The following is a 6,994-nucleotide window of genomic DNA, read 5'->3' as shown; positions in this document are numbered from 1 at the left end:
CCAACTTTAAAGAAACCAGTGTAGATAGTAGATAACGACTTGACGGAGACGCAGCGTCGCGGATGTCTCAACACATTTGCTTCATAGAATGGGACATGACTTCCCACTGCACTCGCAAATCCGTCAGACTTGTTCGAGATCAAGTAGATGCTTTGAAAACAATGAAAATTAAAATAAAACCATCGATATAATATGTACTACGTACTAGATTTGGCGTTCCGAACATTCACTGTATTCAACTGATTTGAACTGATATCCATTCAAACTGACTTTAGTATGGTCAATATTTACACCTTGTGGTTGTGTAAGGAGTGGCGCTAAACTTGGATTTGAATAAAAAATATTAGTCAAATAAGTAAAATTATTTGAAGTTCAAGTGAATAAATAGGTACAGTCACGTTTTAGTTGCCATTTTAATTCAGATTTGAACAATAGTGTATATGGACGTGTCTATAGAATATGCGTCAATTAATAAAACTATTTACGGTTATATCGCGTTTATTTATATTACTATTCATTCCCGAGGTTCCCAGTCCGCCCCGTGACCATGAAAGCTGCAAAGTCTTCGAAACGTCGGGAGGAAATAATAAAATAAATAATCGTGATAAAATCTATAAATGGTTTTATTTCAATGCCTCATATTTGCGTAGACATAAAGTATGAACTAAGTACTTAATATAAATAACTCCTTTAAGAATAAGTACACGGCATATTCTAAGAAACAATAATATTTAGCTATAATATGACACCTATCCTACAATTTATAAATATGTTTATTACTAGAAATAATTCGACGAATATTTTTAAAATTTATATGGAGTGATTGCATTATTATAATATCACATACCGTGTAATTTTAGGTACATTAAATGTTGGCCTTCTTTAAAATATAATTTTGCTTAATTATGTAATTAAGAATACGATACGCCGATATCGCCGAGTGTACGCATAAGATCTATGTATTTTATTTTTCTTATTAAATCTGAAATAATGTGTATATCTTAAAACTTGATTACAGCGAAAAATAATGCATTCCTTTCTGAAAAAAGCGCTCCAATTTTGTTTTAAACAATGTAAAATATTGTAAATTATTTAAACAAAAAAGTATAACAAGAAAAATACGAAAGTATACCTTTAAAGATTGCCCTGATAAAAAAGGAAACGAAATGTCTTCCTTTACAAGATGCAGCAAAACATTCGTTCCAAAGGGAACACTTAATAATTTTATACTAAACTTCGCCCTTCGCCCTACTGTTAATATAATATGCAAAGGACAAACTTGTGTTCCTTGTTAAAGTTCGTAATTGAAAGGTTTGCTTATCCCTATGAAAAAATGTAACGAGATGGAATTCTGAACACTTCAAAGGATTCTTTCCACGGTAAACTACCTTCTATGCGTTTCTTATGTTAATATCACAAAGTTGAAGGCAATTACTTCAGCTACGTCTTGTTTGCTATCTACCAGTGGTTAAGGGTCTATATGACCGGATTCTCGCTAGCTTCCCTTTGCAAATCAAATTTCTAATTATCATTAGAAAGATTTGCATATCGCATTCATGCATATGAGTACTTATAAGTTGTGTCGGGTAGCCTTTAGGAAAAATTCACCTTTTGTCACTGCTATCTATGATGGCTTTTGTGGTATTCTATTTGTTGAATGTTATACTTTGAGACTACATCATCAGGTAAAATATAAAAACGAAAAAAAATACTACGGCCATCCGGCAGTTTATATTTTAAGAGGGCGGGCCAACTTCTCCAGTCATATTAAACGATTTTTTAATTAAAAACTACAGGATATTTTTAAGCCTCTCGTGTAATCTCAAATTAATGAGATCTCAAAAACAGTTTAAAAAAACATAATTTTATGCTGAAATGGTTTTCAAATATTGATAAAATAAATAACAATTCCAAAACGAAACAATCGAATAAATTTTCGAACACTGGAAATTAATTTTTGCAAATGATTAATCCAGACCTTACTATAAGAAAAACAAACAATGCTAAATGAAGTCCAATTTTAATTTCCTTCCAAACGGACGCTGTTCGACTTTGTTTGACAAAACGTATGCGACAATATCCGATTTTTTAATAAAGAAAACGTTTGCGTATTTTCATTGTTTGCTCGTCTATGTTTATATATATATCTTTTTAAGAGCTGCAATTGCAAAACCTTATATTTGTTTCTTTGAATCTAAAACTCCATTAAAATTAGTTAACCCACAATCTGAAAGTACGCAGCGCGCATAGACTGGCAGAGGAAACAAATTAAATAATATAATACCTATATGCTGATTTTTCGACTAAAAGGTATTATACCAAAATAAAAGTTCAACGAATCGGTTCATCTAAACAATAGATAAAACAAAATACGTTAGAATGTATGCAATAATTAAAACTTAGGGCTTGTACAGATAATGCATTTTATACGCAAGGAAAACGCGCGTTTCGATACGCGCGCCCCCTGCGCGTTTTCAATACGTATATTTATACGTAGGTTTCAAACTGTATCGCGTTTACTGCACATTAATTGAGATAAAAGTGCGACAAAATCTTTAAATAAAGTGATATACATACATCCTCATAATATCGTGCGCCAGCGAAGTATTTCATACTTAAAAACTGAGTGTTCAGAGCGCATATCCCTATATAAAATACAGAGTTCCTCACTGCATTTCGTCAGTTTTACTTGCGTTTGAAGCACGATAGCACGGCTATAAAACGTCATGTGCATGCGCTCTTAGATAAAACACTAATAGGTTTGTTTTGTGACGTCATTCATGAAAACAAATTAAATTTTGAAACATCACGTTCCTTTCATTATGATTCAATGTTTTTGCTATCGATATTGCTTTGTTTCGTTCAGAAATTTAATTCCAAATATTTCAATGTCGCGATTTTTCTAATTGGCTAAAACCTTTAAAATAGAACGATTGCAGATCTGTTTAATAATCGAAGTCTATTTAATAATAATTATAGAAATAGTCTCTTTCCAAGGTTTTTTAAAATCGTCATCTACCATACTAACAATCTTTATTATTCTAACAATAATTTTCATTGGTAGCGTATTAATATCCTAATCATCCCCATTAGAACGTCGACTGCCGAGTGATGATTATCCCTCGGAAGTCGATACAACTATGCCGGCCTGTTGGAACCAGATATACACAGGCTGATCCCGAAACGCGAACCACTTACGTGAGCCAATATGGCGGGTTTTAACACCTTGTGTACCTATCCCTAGTATCTATCAATCATATAACCCCATTCACGTAAAAGTACCTAAACTATGGTTTTATATATTCTTGCTACATATTAATTTATTTTGTGGAACACAAGTTTTGGATTATAATTATTATTGTCCAGCAATTATTTCTTCACGTCATATGTAGCATACATGATTATAACTTATTTATGTTTAATAAATAAAATATCACGTTTAATATTCGATTGTTCATCGTTATTAGAACACTAATCAGAAACTTAGTCACAAATGTAAAACAAACTTAGGAAACTTCCAACATTATTTGTTGTTTCAAATTGAAAACGTAAAATTTGTGACACGTTTAAAATTTCCAAGCGATGCTGTACGTCGTTCGGGAGTTAGGAACAGTCTGTGGTGAAGTAACTTCTGACTTCTTGAGTTGGAACTTGTTTCGTGTGCTGTGTCGTAAGAAAATTTGAAGACGATATATCAAACTAATATATGTTTTGATTAGGTTATTGCCCTCCACAATGCTAGGTTTTCTATAAACAATTACTTTTTTAATTAATAATCAACTGCCAAGGGGTAATCAACTCTAGTCAGACGACATTCAATTGTCTTGGGCTTGGAGTCGCCCTTGCAGAGTTGCACAGCAGAATAAGCGTGAAAGTAAACTAGATTTTCGATAGAATAAGAACTTATATTTTCCTAAAACATACACGTTAGAAGACAATCGTAACTAGCACGCAACCGTAACAACAATGCATTGTTATTAATTCGAAATACAATAATTCAAATAGATACTACTAGCGACCCGCCCCAGCTTCGCACGGGTGCAATGCTGATACTAAATACACTACAGAAAAACTGTGAACGTTGTATTTAAAAACATAGCGGCCCGCTCTGGCTTCGCACGGGTATAAAAAAATAACAGTATTTCTCCACTATTTAATGGATATTATTATACATATAAACCTTCCTCTTGAATCACTCTATCTATTAAAAAAAACCGCATCAAAATCCGTTGCGTAGTTTTATTTATTTATTTATTTATTTATTGCACTTAATATACAAATGTATACAGGCGGACTTAATTCCATAGGCATTCTCTACCAGTCAACCTTAGGGTGGTGCAGAGATAATCAAGGTAGGTGCATCACGATAATACGACATTGAAAAGAAGGTATATATAAAATACCTATAATAACTATAAATACAATATAAGTAACATTGTAACTATCAAAATACATAAAATACATATTATAATTATATAAACATATACGTATAAATATACATATATACATAAGAATATATACATATATACATAATATTATAAGTTAAGGTGGTGACTATTTAGTTTTAAAGATTTAAGCATACATAGGGACAGAGAGAGCGACTTTGTTTTATACTATGTAGTGATTATGCTGCCAGTTCACATTATATTATAAAGAGGCTTTTGTTTGTCTGTGCAACCTCAACATATTGAACACCTCTTACCGTCAAAGGGTCACTTTTCTGTTCCCATATAAAAAATATATACCTACTTAGTTGTTTTTGGTCTGCAACTCGCATCAACATTTTTACTTACTTTCATATTATATTGATTTGTGTGTAATACCGCGCCTCCGTGGCGCAATCGGTTAGCGCGTTCGGCTGTTAACCGAAAGGTTGGTGGTTCGAGTCCACCCGGGGGCGATACCTTTTATAAAACAATACAATAACTTTCAAAGTAATTTTTATAATCCCACAAAAATCAAAACATCTGGAATTACAAGACTCAAGGTAGCATCGGGCTCCTTTAATTACAGCAGGTAACAATATTGAATTCCCATTTATTCAAAATTTAGGACATTGAAATCATAGAGAAGGAATAATTATAAAAATGCGCTCAAAAATAAATAAGATACTAGCTTGCTTGAATCAATTGGATGTGGTAATTTAAAAGACAGAAAAGAAATATGCATAGACAGGCGTGCCTTCACCGACCGTAAACAGTCTAAGGCTTAAGAAAGATAGAAAGATATTCCTACTATAAGCTCGCACATTGTGTATTAAATTAGGAATATCTACCTTAATTTTCAACCAATATATAATAATAATAATAATATCAGCCCTGTATTATATACTTTGCCCACTGCTGAGCACGGGCCTCCTCTACTACTGAGAGGGTTTAGGCCTTAGTCCACCACGCTGGCCTAGTGCGGATTGGTAGACTTCACACACCTTCGAAATTCCTATAGAGAACTTCTCAGATGTGCAGGTTTCCTCACGATGTTTTCCTTCACCGTTAAAGCGAACGATAAATTCACAAAGAATACACACATGATTTTTTTTTAGAAAAGTCAGAGGTGTGTGCCCTTGGGATTTGAACCTGCGGACATTCGTCTCGGCAGTCCGTTCCACACCCAACTAGGCTATCGCCGCTTCATTCTTCATTTTCAACCAATATTGATGTTATTTTCGTAAAATTGTTCATATTTAGTGTTATTCACGAAAACGTATGAGATAATGCAAAAAAAAATACAAAATCAAACGTAGACATCCATTCTGTTGTAGATTAAATTTGGAAACGACATTTAAAACTGTCTGAACTTCTAAAAGCTGCTTACAAAATACGTAGGGGAAAGTGGGGGGAAACCGGATAGGGGGTAAAAGTGGATAGTGGCTATTTTCATAGTAGGCATATTACTGTCGCGTTCGAACCTTCGACCGACACTCATAAACGCTCGCTTAGTGTGGTTACAAATGGTGGCCAGGAAAGACTCTCATCGCGCCCGTTTATACGACAAAAACGATAATACAGGTAAGTGATCTATTATTTTCTAATGTTTGACGTACTCTTATTGGTTTTGGTTATAAGTAACTACAATGTTGTATTTTTTTTTACAATATCATGGATAATTAGTGCATTAAAACTACAATAGGTGTTGTTCTGAGTTAAAAAAAAAGTGCTGGTAAATATTATTTCAAATATGGTACTTGTGGGGTGAAGTCGGACGGGGTTGTATCGGATATCCGGTTTCACCCTAGTGACCGAAGTTTCGATTTATGTTTTGAGTACTTATTTAGTTTAATTATATATTTTGTGTTTTGTACCTAATTATTAACCTTTTTCTCATTTTTTTTTACAGTTCCTAAATATATCACGGACATACGTCAAAAATCAAATAGGCTACAGTGGTCGGCGTCAGACATGCTTTTGGCAATTAATTCCTTTATAGAAGGCAGAATAGGATATCTTTTGGCAGCGCATAACTATTATGTACCTAAGACGTCATTACAAGACCGCATTAAAAAATCAAATCTAAAAATTTTATGACGAAGTATTCCGAAAGTGCCCTTCTAGTAAAAATGTGTATTTTCTGATGTCAAAAGTATTAGCTACAAGTTAGTAAAATAAAGGCAAAGAAGAAGAAAAAAAGAAAAGTCAAAGACTAGGGTTATTGGTAAAAAATCAAATAAAGAAAATAGTCCAGAGGATTCAAAATTTTAATTTGTTGGGGAAAATACAGCCAAACCACGTCCACTGATGTATGGTACGTGACACGGCATGCTTGAAGTAGAGTGTGGAGTGCCTCATGAAGGTTGTATTGGATGTTCTGCACCAGAGATATTATTTTTATATGCAAATATTGTAAATAATTAATATATTTTGCTATTTTGTAGTATACATATTCACCTCGTTGATAAAATATGCGTATCCGGTTTTACCCATAGGTATGGGGTGAATCCGGAAATATATTTTTTTGTTAAAACCAGTTCTAGTTCCTATAATTATAATTGATCGCT

The 6,994-nt window shown here is 33.2% G+C and overlaps 1 non-coding gene across 1 annotated transcript; it reads left to right on the top strand.

Annotated features, from left to right (window-relative positions):
- Positions 1–4,826: 4,826 nt before the first annotated feature.
- On the top strand, positions 4,827–4,900 carry Trnan-guu. Its single transcript has one exon. It is a non-coding gene; the product is annotated as a tRNA-Asn (tRNA).
- The last annotated feature ends 2,094 nt before the right edge of the window (positions 4,901–6,994 follow it).

The sequence above is a fragment of the Manduca sexta genome, chromosome 14 (assembly GCF_014839805.1).
Source record: "Manduca sexta isolate Smith_Timp_Sample1 chromosome 14, JHU_Msex_v1.0, whole genome shotgun sequence".
NCBI classification, from domain to species: Eukaryota; Metazoa; Arthropoda; class Insecta; order Lepidoptera; family Sphingidae; genus Manduca; species Manduca sexta.
The sequence above is the reverse complement of the archived record's forward strand: the minus strand, read 5'-3'. Positions and strand labels throughout refer to the sequence as shown.